This window comes from Mastomys coucha, unplaced genomic scaffold, assembly GCF_008632895.1.
Source record: "Mastomys coucha isolate ucsf_1 unplaced genomic scaffold, UCSF_Mcou_1 pScaffold15, whole genome shotgun sequence".
NCBI classification, from domain to species: Eukaryota; Metazoa; Chordata; class Mammalia; order Rodentia; family Muridae; genus Mastomys; species Mastomys coucha.
In genome coordinates, this window is record NW_022196897.1 from 91,414,230 (window position 1) to 91,429,454 (window position 15,225).

Here is a 15,225-nt window from a genome sequence, read left to right on the forward strand (position 1 = left end):
CTGCCAGAACAATCAGTCCCACCATGTATAGTCCTTGGTTGGTGGCTGAGTCCCTGGGAGCTCTGAGGATACTAGTTAGTTCATGTTGTTGTTCGTCCTAAGGGGCTGCAAACTCTTCAGCTCCTTTGGTCCTTTCTCTAACTCCTTCACTGGGGACCCTGTACTACAAAACAGCTCCTTAAGAAAATTGGCCTGTGTGTCAACATTTGCCTTTTGTGTTTCTTTTATTGCTGCTTTGTGTTGTTATCTGTCTTTAAGAAGAATCTGCTGTGTTGTTCAGACAGGAATTTTTGGAATAGGAAAATAAATGTTATGGTTCTCAATGACACTGATACTCATGTGTTTATTTATGAAATATATAATTTTGTGAAGCATTTGTTGATAATCCTAGTAAGCTAAATTAAGTATAATTCTCTCTATTAAAGATTAGCATATTAAGTATACACTTTTAATTGAAAGAAAAATTAGATTTTAACTTTTTGTCACCAGGGCAATTTTTTAATGCTGGCAGTTATATTCAAACATTATAAATGTCTTCTAAATTATTTTCAGTAGGACCACATGATTACCATTTGTGACTAAGTTTTAAGTATTTATGAGACCTTCAATTATATTTTTTTTCAAAATGCCACTATATGGTCTAATGTGTGCTGTTATTTACATTACAGAATTATCTTTGTGAATACCCTAATTATTTAGCTTTTATCTAGTCAGTAGTGTATATTAGTAAGTTAATTACTGTTGTGCTACTTTTATATTTCATAATGAGATTAATTTTCCAATTTAAGATATTTTAAAATACACTCTGATCACAATGCATAAAGTAAAAGAAAGGTAGATGATTAGACTTGACTGCTCACTAAGCATTTAAATGTTCTTCACTTGTCAACTACAATTTTTAGTTTAAAGTATCAAATTAACTATTATTTTATCCTGGCTTTTATTTTAATTCATGCATTTAAAAACTGATATTCAGATAAAAGATAATTTCAAAATAAATCAGTATATTACTTATGAGTGGAGCAACACATTAGCATTGGGTTCACAATAGATCATATCGCTTTTATTCCATCGTACAAGCTTAGCAGCACAAACAGAATAATCAACATATTATTTGGCTGTCATGTGCTGAACAGAAACCAGAGATCACAAGGAGGTTTTCCCTAGCTGTGGTGATGGCCTTTTTGTTCCAAGCCCCCATCTGGGAGGGCCATGGTGTGTTATCATATGGAACGCGGGCTTTTCTGTAATCTGCTTAGCTGCACTGCCGTTTGAATCTTCATTCCATGTTTGTGTAATTTATAATTTTAATGAGACCATGGCTCTTGTGGGCTTTGAAATATATTAAAAGCTCTTTTGTGCATATGCTTTTGTTCTTGCTTAATAGGCTCAGTGTATTTAAAACTGATGAATTTTTATTCATGAATTTGGATGTCTGGAGATTAACTTAGAGTGAATATCATTGCACTCATCTATTGATGGTTAGAAAGGGTTTTTTTTGTTGTTGTTGCTGTTGTTTTCATATGCCTGTGTGCGTGTGTATGTGTGTGTGTGTGTGTGTGTGTGTGTGTGTGTACACCTATATGATACTTGTAACTAGAAAAAGGCTAAACTTAAATAATTTTAAGAAGCTAAAAGTGTCATGATTAAACAATAAATAGATTAAATTTTAACTATGTTATTCACAGACACTAAATTTCAGCAGTGTTATATAGTAAGTAAATATTATAAAGGAATAATTATGAAAAACAACCTTTAAATAAGCTAATACCTTAAATATTTAAGTATTGTTTGAAATCACACTTCAATACTCAGCAGAGATAGATTTTATTTTGATCATATGGTTTGTCTGTGGTCATTGTACATGTGTCATTCTATTTTTTGGTTGCTAGGCATATGTTATGCATTTTAGCCATTTTTAGGTATTCTTATAATACCTAAAACTATTTTCATTGAACTATTTTTAAATGAAAGCTTAAAAGACATTAATGGATATGAAGAAAAGATTTATAAAAAGCTGCTTACTAATAATTTACAAAATTGATCTCTTTCTTTTTGCTAAAACCCTGGACTATACCAAATGCTTTAGTCTCTTTATTTGCTACTTAAATATGTTGACAAATTTTGAATATAAACAATTTTGTAGTTATATAGGAAAAAAAAAATCATGGTCCTTTGTAAACCCAGACATGTTTTTAAGCTGCTCTCTATTGCACTGGGGTGTAACATACAGAAGTAGCCAAGGAGGGATATATCTATTTTTAAATCTACATTTTTATTGCAACAGTATTTGAGAGGATGAAAAGATTCTAAAAAAAAACGTGTATTTACTATAAATGTTGGCATATGCTTGTAATACTTGCAAGTCTAATTCTTGCAATTCTGTGGCTGAATCAGGAGACTCGCCATGAGGTTGAAGCCCCTGAAACTACATAGTGAGACACTGTCTCATTAACACATAACCACATATCCCAAACCAATCCTAGGTTTACTGGTTTTGAAGCATCTTTTTGTAGCTTGACACATCATGATTCCTGTTAAGTTTGCAGTAGCCAGCAGCCAGGGAAATCTCTTACTATTTCCTTTAAGCCAGAAACAAGAAACTTAAAAAACAACATCATATTCTGTTTTTACTTAGTTTATCCATCAACCTGTTTTCCCTCAACCCATGCTCTAGTGCTGTATTATACAGTTTCATTTAGTTTAGAAACTGTTCCCATTCACTTTGTATTGCCATGATAAACACCCTGACCAAAAAGGGTTTGGGAAGGAAACACTATGTTTGGTATACTTGTCCACCATTGAGCAAAGTCAGGACAGGCATTCAGGCAGAAGCAGAGGCAAGAATCATGTGAGAATGCTGCTTACTTTCTTGCTCCTCATGGCTTGCTCAGCCTGTTTTCTTACATCTCCCAGGACCACCTGCCATTTCTCACAGTGTGCTAAACCTTCCACATCAATCATTAATTAAGAAAATATCATAAACTTATCCACAGGCCAATTTGATGGCAGCAGTTTCTCAATTGGGGTTCTCTTTTTCCAGATAACTTGTGTCAAGCTGACAGAAGCAAATGAACATCAGAACAAGCTATTGAAAATATACGAATGCCAACACAGTATTGTCCAGTGGCAATTTAATGTGAACCATGTAATGTTTTTCTTAGCCAGCTATATCCAAATATTACCTAACTATTCAACATGTATCAGTAGAAACTTTTAAAATGTTGTATTTTTCCATGATTTGTATTGTATTCAGAATTCATTGTGTTGTATATGTTAGCTTTAGTTGGTCACATTTAAAGTATTCAACAGTCACAGGGGACTGACTACACAGTGTATTTATTACACAAGCATAGCAATATATCATGACAAAAATACATATTGTTGCATTCCTTATTATTTTTCTAATAATATGCTCAAAGTATCTAAAGAATATACATGCACTATGAAATTGGATTGTTTACTTACAGTTCTGTCAATAATAATACTGAATAGAAAATCAGAATTATATTACATGTCTCCTGAGTACTGACCAGATAGTATGTAGGTAGACTTAAATATATTGTGATGAGAGCTTAAATATGCTATGATGATATGATGAATGAGGAATATTCTTCAGAAATACTGGGTAAATGAAACTTAACAAATAAAGCCACATTTAAGTATAATAAAGAACATGTTTTACAACAACCACACAAGCAGTTTTAATACATTTTAAAGTAAAGCTAACTCCTTTTATGCCCTCAGATATTTCCAGACTGGTGCTTGTATAAATGGACAGGAAGCTTTCTTTTTATATGTTTACTTATAAAATGTTTTCTAAATATCTCTAGAATTTTTTACATAGAAAATTCTCTGTATGGTACTATAAAGAGACATTATTTCACTGAGACATACTTTTAAATATGTAATTATGAATTATAAGACCATGAGTAATAAGTAATAAGAGATGATTCAACCATCCTACAATGTAGTTATATAATGATTGTGGGGATTTGTTTTTAAAAACATGATGTAAAGCTGGGTGGTAGTGGTGAAGGCATTTAATCCCAGCACTCTGGAGGCAGAGGCAGGAGGATCCCTGTGAGTTTGAGGGCAGCTTGGTCTACAGAACAAATTCCAGGACAGCTAGGGAGACACAGAGAAACCATGTCTTGAAAAACTACCAGCCAACCAAACCAGAGTATCCTCTTTATGAAGAAATGTAGGCCCAAGTTGGCTGAATGACTCAGCACTTACGAGCATGTAATGTTTTTGGCATGAGACCCAAATTTGATTTGCCAAAATTGTCATGTGGTTCCCAACCACCTAAAGCTCCAACTTCACAAATCCTGGTGCACTCTTTTGGCTTCCATGTGCACTTACACTCACATATATACAGTCCTGCATGCACATACACACATACACATAAAAATAATAAATATAAATCTTAAAAAGTGTAGATGTCAGCATAAATAGTTGACTTGGTAGAATATAGCTTAGAGAAAATAATACATTCCTTGTATTTTTACCACTTCCTGAATTTTGAGTAATATGACTTAATCTTTACACAATTTAACTTTTATGTAGGCATTAGCCAATGGCTGTTGTATTCTTTGACTCACTTAAATTTTATTAACTACTCTCTGACTTTTGTATTTAAAGTGCTGACATAAAATGTTAAACCCCTGTATAAATAATACCTCTAGTTTCTTGGAGATGATAAATCCATCCATTGATTTCCTAATTTTATTATGTACACAGTCAATTGTAATCCAAGATTATAGCAAACAAGATGTTAATTTTAAGACATAATCTATGTACATTTCAATTACAGAGCATGATGTTACAGAAGCACAGAATAAAAAGGAGTAACATTTGTGCTATCCTCACAGGAGCTGTCAATAAAAGATGTAATAGGGGATTTAGGACTCTGGAAATGGCCAACTAATTTATGTGAATCTATTTTATTTCAGCTAGAAAGACCCAGCTCTTTCTCGGCAGTGCATATTGTGCAGCACAGGCTGTCTATACAGAACCAGGCGGCTGCATATGGATAGTCCCTTGATATCATTCACTTGCTGTGTAATCTTATTATGCAAAGTTCTAATCTTCACCTAGAATGAATGCCTCTGGGTCAGAATATAGTCATATCAGGGTTTTTGAGGTCATGTTTTGTGATCCTTAGCTTATTCTTCTAAGTAGGGCTGGGATTTAAAGGGTATTCCCCAGACATTAGCAGAGATAGACAGCAGACCCTGCTGCCTTTTTGGAAGACAAGACCAACATGAGGTCCCTGGTAGGATTAAACTTGATTTGTAGCTGTAGGATTTTTTAACAGATGTATTATTGGACAGGGAATAGGGGGCCACCAGCACAGCAAAATTGAATCATGACTGGCATTCTCAGGGAGTATGCTGCCTGCTAAAACAGCAGCTGCATGTGGATTTGACTTCTTTCAGGTGAAGCGACTTCCAGTCATTTGGAAAGGATGGGATGAAAAGGAACCTTGGTGATAATTTTGATGTCTGCAAGATTTAGTACCAGTGTAATGGGATTATCGGTAACACCTTCACTGCAGAAAAAGCCACCTGGCGTTATAACTGGCAGCAACTGAGAACTAATCCTTTCCCATCTCTTGGATGTCAATTCACGAAGCTCAAAGCTATTTCTGCCCTGCTTACTGTGATTAATTTTATAAACAACAACAAAAACCAGGTGATCAATGCAAAGAATATATCTTTTATTGTAATATGTAGGTGTAAGTAATGTGACTTATAAATTCTGTGACATATAAAAAACAGCATCATATGGTTCAAAATTTCTTAAATTGTTCAAATATAAAACTTGTTTGGTGATGTCTTATGCTTTTTTTTTAGTTGAGTGACCAAGTAATTGCTGTTAGTAAAAGTTTGTATGTGATATTAAATATTAATTTAAATATTTTTATATTCTTTTAGATATAGGGCCATTATTGATAATAGTAAAATGTGTATTGATGTAAGAAATTGAAAATAATTTGTTTTGACATACAGTTGCTGATAACAAACATTTAGTAATTTCAAATATATGACACATTTATGATATTTAAGTAACATTAGCTCAAACTTTTGATGAAATGGCTCTTTGTGAGAAATACATGATGTAACATAACCAAGGCTGAGAGTAGTTGATGTAATGTTGAGTGGCTATTTCTAGAGAGCAGTGGTTCTCAGTCCAGCTTTCATTCAGCACATGGAGTAGCTATTTGCTCTAGAATCTGTCCATTGGTTAATTTTTTAAAAGATTGTATTTCAGCCCAGAACCTTATCAAATACTTTGTTTAGAGGTGTTAATTGTTTTAATATTCTTCTCTTACAATTCAGAATAAACTGAGAGAAGCTGAAGTGAAATTATCCCATCAGTCACCCAAACAGTATGCACCATAACTGCCAAGACAAGAAAAGATAATTAGTGTTGTCAGTGTTATGATCTCAGAGTAGTTAATTTAAAAATATTTATTCATAGGACTTGACTTGTATCTTTTTGTGATTCTTGATCCAGTAGCTTTATATTTCAAAAGTAGATTATAAAAATGCATTTTAGATGTTTTTAAACTTTAAATTTTGACTGACTATGGACAACTAACATACCTTCATGATATTATAAGAGTAAAACATAATCACTTACATTATAGATGTACCTATACCATCTGTGTACATGCCGTGCCTTTCATCTTCATATACTGTCTTTACTGGAAAGCCATCAAGTAGAATGTAAGTGTGAATAGTGCTTTGCCTACTTTCCCTACAAACATGTTCTTCTTACTGGATTTGGTGTGACCAGTTTCAAGCTACTACATTGTAAGTGTGCTTCTTCATTTTACTGTTTGAAATGAATGAGTAAGGTCAACACGATTTCACCTAAACTGTATTTGTACTACTTGAGAAAAATTATTTACTTAAAATTTTATTATGAGAAAAATCTATCCATGAAATAAAGGGACTGAACTCTTTCTTTCATCATCATGAAATTACTTATATAGCTCAGGTAGTTTCCCATCATCTCAGATAATAATACATCAGCTCTAGTTAATAATACTGTGTTACTATTGTTTTGAAAGTATCATTTTTTAATATTAAATCTGTAAGTTTGCTTTTTTAAGCACAACAGGAATTTATAATTGTAGTTAAGCTATTTATTAAGTGGCTCTTCAGAGTTAGTCTCCTTCAATTTTAGATATCCATTTGTATTTTGTTATAATTTCTTTTTCCTTAAGAAGACCTAAAATAAGTACATCTTAATTAAATTCAACATGAACATGTAAGGTCTTCCCAATGGTATACATTCTTTTGCATGAATATAGGTTATTCAAGTGTAGTACTCTGTTAGAAATTTGTACATTTGATTCATCTTGAAAAGGTAGATATCTACTATTTAAATTTTAGCATTGATGACACATAATGATGTAAGTAAGAGCTGAGGTATTTTGTGAGATAAAATACTGGGATATAAGGTACAAGAAATGAGAGATAGATTTAAAGGGACGTTAGATTTAACAGAACAACATTCCAAATTCTGCCCCTGCTTGCCCCTGTTCCCAGTCCCCGCTGCCCCTCACAATGTCCCTCCCCCATCTTCCTTTTATCCTCAGAGAGGGTGGGCCCTCCCTGGTACATCAACTCTCTGCAGGATTAGGGGTATCATCTCCCACTGAGGCCAGACAAGGCAGCCCTGTTGGGGATTCCATAGTCAGGCTACAGCTTTGGAGAAAGCCCCTTTCCAGTTGTTGGAGGACCCACATGAAGACTGAGCTGAACATGTGCATTGTGATTGATGAAAGTGACTATAGTAGTATGTTATAGATCTCATTATAAATTTTAACTGATGAGGAAAATTTATAGAATCATTGCAAAGTTGACAGTTTAAAATAAGAATGGTTAAATCTTACGCTTCTGAAAATGTTGAGCAGACTTCTATGGCCACAAATGTCAGCCAAAGACCTTTTTTTGGGCTTCTTTCATAGGATTTGTTAAAACTGTCTCTTTGCTTGGAAGGATTCATTACTAGGGCCAAAAGCATGAGAATTTGAGTTACAGATTTTTAATTTTGGTTAGTATTCAATTATGAGGTTATTTTGATGCTATAATCAAAGTGAAGGAGTGTTCGTTGCCTTAAACTTGAAAAAGATGCTGGATTTTTTCCTCTTAGAATAAAATAAAAAGGCTTAATAAAATCTTCATAGATTGTGGGATCAGAGTGTTCTGAATTTGTAGTTTTTGAACATGAGAAGTAAACTGGGCAAATCTTACAGTCAATTTAATATTTATAGATTTGGTCAATTCATGAGCAGTTGTAAGGGTGATTTTGCTGTAACAGGAGTTTGAATTTGTATTGTTGGAGAGGCTGCTATGTGAACGTGAATGACTGAGCCATTGCACAGTATGTACTATGCAGCACTTTTGTATCTTGATGAGCCTTTGCACTCTCCTTGTCAAAGTAACCTCCATTTAGGATCATAAGTGGACATATATCTTACAGTTGCTTCATATTCATCTTTCTATGGGAGAACGTGGTTTTTAAAGTAACTTCATATCAGATCTGTCAAAATTACTTTTTTTTCTGGCCCAAATGGAAGTAAATATAGCAATAGTATTGTTTCTGAGAAAAGGTCTCATGTATTCCAGGCTGGCCTTAAATTCCTGACATTGAACTCCTGCTTTGCTTTCCCAGGACTGAGATCCACCCTACCCTGCTAGCTATTGGCTAAGACTAATACTTTTATAACTTGTAATAAGTCCCCTTTTATATCAGTGCAGTAATGTTAACAAAACAATATTAATCATTGCTTTAGTTGGCTGCTAAAATGTTCAGAAACCTGTAGTCTTAGCATTTGATATTGAAAATTTCCCCCTGTGTTTGATACAAAATGCCTTCTCAAAGAATTCCATACCTAAGTCATCATTTATGTGCCATTTATGGCTTTGGAAATTCTGAAATTACTCATTTTCTTTCAGCCCTTTGATCTAAATTAGGATTGTAGAGTGAGTTAGTGCCAATGCCTTCAAACACCTAAATAAAGGAATCTCTTGTCTCTTGCTTCTGCAATTCACTTTGTTCAGTTTTTGTTTTTGGTTTTACTGTCAAGTCCAACCTCTCTTTTCTCCATGTCACTCTTTATTCCCATATATCTGATAGTTGCCAAAACATTTCCTTCACTGAAATTGAGAGATGTATAGCATCAGAGGAGAATGTAGGCTATATGGTTCATCTGTATGCTGTGAATTACGTGAGTAGTTCTCAAAATCTCTATACTTTGCTTTCTTCATATGTAAAATGAGATTCCTGAATATTGAGCAAGTTAGCCTCTATAAAGCAATTGCAACGGTTCCTGGCACACAGCAAGCGTTACCACTTAAGGGCTGCTGCTATTCTGATGCCTGGCAGTTTCTCATATGTCTATTAACAGAAACAGATCTTCTTGTCAAGAATGTAGAATAATATGGAAAGACACCAGCCTTGCTTCCTTTTGACCAATATTACTTGAATTTTGCTATATTACAAGGGAAGATTATTCTGAATATCTCTTGCTATATTAAGTGACAGTTTTTCTTAGCTCTCTCACTAATTATTTTAATAAATTTTAAAGTATGTATGTTCTTTAAAGGAATTGATTCATCTTAATGACATAAATCTTTATGTCATTAGTTTTTAGATCATATAAATATAATAGGGAATAAAAGATACCATTTTTTGTTTCTTAGGTAGGATTAGAATTTTGAAGCACAGCCTTCAAGGCACAAGCCTGTAATCTCAGCTATTTGGGAAGGGGAAGCAAGAAATTTGCAGATTCAAGGCCTGCCTGGGCTACAAGGTGAGTCAGGGCCAGCCCGCCTCAACAAATTAGTGAGAATATGCTTCAGAGTCAAAGATGTCAAAGTGTCTGAGGCTGTACCTCAGTGCTGGGTGCTTGCCTAGCATGCTTGGCACCCTACGTTCAGTTTTGAATGCTCATGCTCCCCACCTCTACTCACAACACAGCTAGGATATGGTAAATTATATAGCACATGGTAGTGAATAGATGAACAAGGTTTCTGAGGCTAGATATGCCATTAGCCTCCTTGATAGTTTATAACAGTGGCTTTCAAATGTTAGTTTGCTTTGGAGTCACATGGAGAACTTGTTCATATAGAACACTGAGCCATACTCCCAAAGTATATGGTTATATATCTTGGGCTTACCTCTAATAATTTGAATATATATGTAAATATATATATGAACATATATATACATATTTCAAAAGATTGCCAGTTGATGGCATATTCTGTTTTGGGGGGGATACACTGGAATAATTTCTAGATTTGTGTATTAGTATCCTGATGAGATAAATAGAATAATGGCCTTCCAAAGACCTCTATCTCGTAATCCCTGAACCTGTGAACACTTTATTATTCATGGTAAAAGGAATTTGAAGATAGGATTAAAATAAGAACATTGATCATCATAGATTACTGTGAGAAGAATATAGTTATATGTCTTTGTAAGTAAGAGAATGGAGAGGGACCATTGAATGATGGAGAAATGCAAGGCTTTGAGGGTGAAGGAAAGGAACTCTGAGCCAGTGAATGCTGGTAAAAACCAAGAATTTTTACCTAAACATCTGGAAAAGACATTGAGCCTTGTTATACCTTGGTTTAAACCAGCGAGATTCATTGTATAATTCTGACCTGCAGACTGTGAGTTTATATACTTGTATTGTTTTATGCTGTTAGATTTATTTGTTACAGTAGGCATATACTAGAAACAACACATCAGTAACTCTTAGCTTACTAGTTGACTTTATGTCAGGAATTCTTGATCTCAGCTCATGATTGAGAAAACAAAAACATGTGAGACAGTTGCTACCTTACTTTTCTACAAAACTGAAAAGCTACCAACTTCTGAGTCCCTTCTCTACACTTATAGTATGGGTCTGAAATGAGGGAATCATATCATTCGCAATGGGCATATTTTCCCACTTCAATATAATCAACACAACCTTCCACAGATATGTCCACAGGCCAGGCTAATCTAGACAGTCCCTCATTGAGAAGTGGTTCTAGATTGTGCCAAGTTGATAAAACTCATCATTGTAGACCCAGGAAGTCATGGGAACAAGCTGGAGCAACAGTGGGGTTGAGGGGTGTCCAAACCCCAGAAATCTCGTCCTGAGATTGGCAGGAGTAGGATTGCTGTCCCACGCCCCGAGGCCTGCATGTCTCAGCATATGTAGCCCTGTGCACCTGATCTTTGTCTCACCAGAGAAGTTTATATAGCTGATAACCAGTTTAAACTTTCTTTCCCCTCATAAGGTCATATCCAACAGCACCTGGAATGCCTGTTCATGCAAATGAGGCATCCCTAGCACCTTGGCCTTGGCCAATGATGTACACTTCCCAAAGGTTTAAATAGCCTTTGTTCCCCAATAAATGGAACCAGTTCTCAGAAGCTGTTCTTCAGTGTGTGTGTGTGTGTGTGTGGAGGGGTCTTCGCCTGTGCACTCACCACTTAACAAGATCCTGCCTCTACTCACCCACTTGGCTCCTTCCAGTCCAACCTGGTGGTGTAAAATGGGTCTGGCTACCCCAAGGGTAAAAGTGGACACAGAGCCTCAAACCAGCCTGTGCTCTACTCTCTTCTTTCCTTTAGATTTCTGGTACTTCTCGTTTCCTTTATTGTCTACCTGTTTTCATGTTTTAGTTCCAAATCTACATACTAGTTCATTTCATCTTTTCTTAGGCTGAATCTAATCTTCTTAGTAAATTTATATAATAATTTATATTGAGTTTTATTTTGAAGCAGAGTCTCACTGTGTCTCACTGTGTTTCATCCTGACCTTGAATTCAAGACCATCCTGCCTCAGCTTCACAAATATTTGGATTGTGGGAGTATTTCATAACATGCTTAAAATCTTTGATTCAGCTACATTTAAAATTATAATTATAAAGGTGGACAGATGGTTTTAAAGGCCATTTTTTTCAAAGATAGATAAATGGCCAATAAGCATAAGAAAAATATACTTAATATTATTTATTAACCAAATGAAAATCAGTTTCACAGTTGAGATGTCAATTCATGTTTATTAAGATGTCAATAAGAAAAGCATGGGTATTATGAGGTATTGGTAAATATGTAGAGAAACTGAAATATTCATGTATTTCCAGTAAAAAAAATTAAAAGGTTGCAGATGTTTTGAGAAGCAGTTTAAGAGTTCTGCATAAAGTTCAGCAAAGCATTACTATGTAGCAACAGTTCCACTAAAAAGAACTGAAAAAAAATGTTTCTGTACAGAACAGGTACATTAAACATTAAAGTTTATGGAAACGTTGATAACTGGAAAAAAATCACAATCTAATGAGTTGATATTATTTTCATTGGATTGTTTAATGTCCCTCTGCCTCCTTCCCCCTGCCCCTCTCTCTGTTGCTGTGATAAAATACTCTGACAAAAGCAACTTAAGGGTGAAGTGGTTTATTGTGGTTCACAGCTCAGGGTACAGTCTATCATGGTAGGGAAGTCATGAAGACAGAAGCTTAATGTAGCTGGTAACATAGCATCCACAGTTAGGAAGCAGAACAACGAATGCATGCATTGCTACTTAATCTCTTTCTTCATTTGTACAGTCTAGGATGATCCCCTCTGGGGTCTTCTTTATTCATACCTCATACTTTTAAAGAAATATTCTGTATAACATATTCAGATTCTATAGTTGCTTTGTTTTTACTGAGAACATTAGCCTTTTGTAGCTACTGTCACAACTGGCAGTGAAGTTCTTCTGCTTGAATTGTTCAATAATTATCTTTCTGTCTTACCACTTTTTCTTTCTCTAACCACTAGTCTTATGATCCCCCTCTCTCTGTCTCTCCAGAGTATTATTGTTAATCTTGTTTTAGTAACTTTTCTATTGCTGTGATCAAGGTAACTTAAGAAAGAAAACATTTTGGGGGGTTCATTCTTCCATGGGGTGAGCCCTTATCCATCATGGCAAGGAACATGGCAATAGGTAGGCAGTCATGGGAATGGAACAGCAGGTGAGAGCTTACATCTTGATCTGTAAGTATGTGGCCCAGAACCAGAGACAGAGACAGAGACAGACAGACAGACAGACAGAGACAGGGAAAGACAAACAGAAAGAGAGAGAGAGAGAGAAAGAGAGGGAGGGAGGGGGGAGAGGGAGAGACAGAGACAGAGAGAGACAGAGAAAGAGACAGACAGAGAGAGACCAGGAAAGACAGAGAGAGAGGGAGAGACAGAGACAGAGAGAGACAGAGAAAGAGACAGAGAGACAGGGAAAGACAAACAGGGTGGGGGGAGAGGGAGAGGGAGAGACAGAGAGAAAATAAGTAACTTTTGAAACCTCAAAGCACATCCCCACTTCCACACCCCCAGTAACACACTTTCTCCATCAATGCACTATCTCCTAATCCTTCCCAATCAGTTCCCCCAAATAGGGACCAAGCATTCAAATATATGGCCTGTATGCCTTTCTCATTCAAACCACCACAGTTCCCAAGTTTGTAATAAAACTCTGCCCATAAACTCATCCTATCTTTTTTGCCCTCACTATAGCTGTTCTCAACTGTGATAATTCAGTATCTCAGGGGGCATGAAGAAATGTTTGGAAACATTTTGACTTACCACAGATTGGAAAGAAAGGAATGTTGGTAGCTAGAGGGATTATGCTAAAACCTATAATTCTACCCAAAACAAGTTATCAATTCCTGGGATTTTAAAACAACAACAAAACAAAACCCGAACCAACCAGCCAAACAAAAACCCAACTCTTTCTTGCCTACCTTAAACAAAACTAACTCTTTTCTTTTTTGCAGCTATCAAATATTATAGCTCTTCAGCTAGGGTTTATTAGTCTTTGTGCCTATGTCCCATTTCCATTATTCAATTTTGTCGGGCTTGAACTTGCTCAGGTCTTATACATGCTGTTAGAATCTCTGTGAGTTCATGTATATTTCATTCCTGGTGTGTCTGGAATAATGTAGTTTCATGTAGTCATCCACCACCTCTGGATCTTAAAATCTTTCTACTCCCTCTTCTATGATGATTACTGAGCCTTGGGGAAAAGGGTGTGATATGTATCTCTTGTGTAGGGCCAACCTCTTGTTTTTTGCACATTGACCAGCTGTCAGTCTCTGTCACACTATCTTCTACAAGAAATGTTTCTGATGAGAGTTAAGAGATGCAGTAATGTATGGATATAGTATTAACACATTAGGAGTCATTTTAATGCTTTCTCTACTTAGTAGAATAATAGTACTAGGCTCTCCTTTATGGCCTGTGTCCTATCTAGGCACAAGTACTTGACATGATAACGGTGCCAGGTAAAGGTGGCCTTAAATCTAACCAAGAAATGGTTAGTTACTCCTATAACATTTATATCACTATTGTGAATTACTTTAGCTCAGGGGTCACAGCTGGGTAAGATTGATGATTACTGTCCTAGTAAATGATGATTACTAGCCTACATAGCATCTTTTAGCATTATAATATCTAGCCAGTAAGGATGGTCCAGGACTGCAATCACTTGATTTTTCCATATTTTATGATATATGTGATTGGCATCTTCAGCAATAAGATCTTACTGGCAACTTCTGGAGAGTAACCAGGAGCAGTGGCAATGTCCTATAATGTTTGGTGGTCTATGAGCCAGCAACTGCTTGAGAGGTAACCCATTCCTAGCACTAGAGTTTGTATTTCCATAGCTAAACTTTTTTTTTCAGAATAAAAGTATATATTATCTCCATGTCCATATCTATATCCATCTTAAACATTTTAAGTTTTCTTTATTTTTTCTCCTATTTTAAAGTGATATTTCACATGAATTTTAAAGGTTCAATTATGCTACAAATATGATTCTTGGAGCACCTCTTGAACTTTTTAATATACTTTTAGCTACTTAGATAGATGCAGGTAAAAGGAAGGTATCTTCCTGGAAACAAACAAACCAACAAAAACAATAACAAAAATCTAGGTTGACAGAGAGTTAAGTCTCATTATTTCTTTGTTCTTGGTTATTTCTGCCTCTAACCTGGCTATAACTGCTAGTGTTAATAGAAAACAGACCTTTAAGTTACTATTTTAGTATTCTGTTGCTTACTGAAGAATATAATCCTCATTGAAAAAGGAACCGAATTGAAGACCCAGGATTGAACCCATGCACCTATGGTCACTTAATCTTTGACAAAGGAGCTAAAACCATCCAGTGGAAAAAAG

At 35.4% G+C, this 15,225-nt stretch overlaps 1 protein-coding gene across 12 annotated transcripts in view; it reads left to right on the forward strand.

The window, feature by feature from the left end:
• Immp1l (inner mitochondrial membrane peptidase subunit 1) overlaps positions 1-15,225 on the forward strand; it is a 60,086-nt gene that overhangs the window by 8,546 nt on the left and 36,315 nt on the right. For 2 of the 12 annotated variants that reach the window (XM_031371268.1, XM_031371271.1), the window contains 4 exons: positions 3,044-3,148; positions 5,442-5,697; positions 6,656-6,821; positions 9,723-9,832. The exons of 2 other annotated variants lie outside the window; for them this stretch is intronic. The gene's annotated coding sequence lies outside the window, so the exon portion shown is untranslated. The remainder of the gene's footprint in view (positions 1-3,043; positions 3,149-5,441; positions 5,698-6,655; positions 6,822-9,722; positions 9,833-15,225) is intronic. 8 more of the 12 variants (XM_031371269.1, XM_031371270.1, XM_031371275.1 and 5 more) reach the window with 6 other exon arrangements.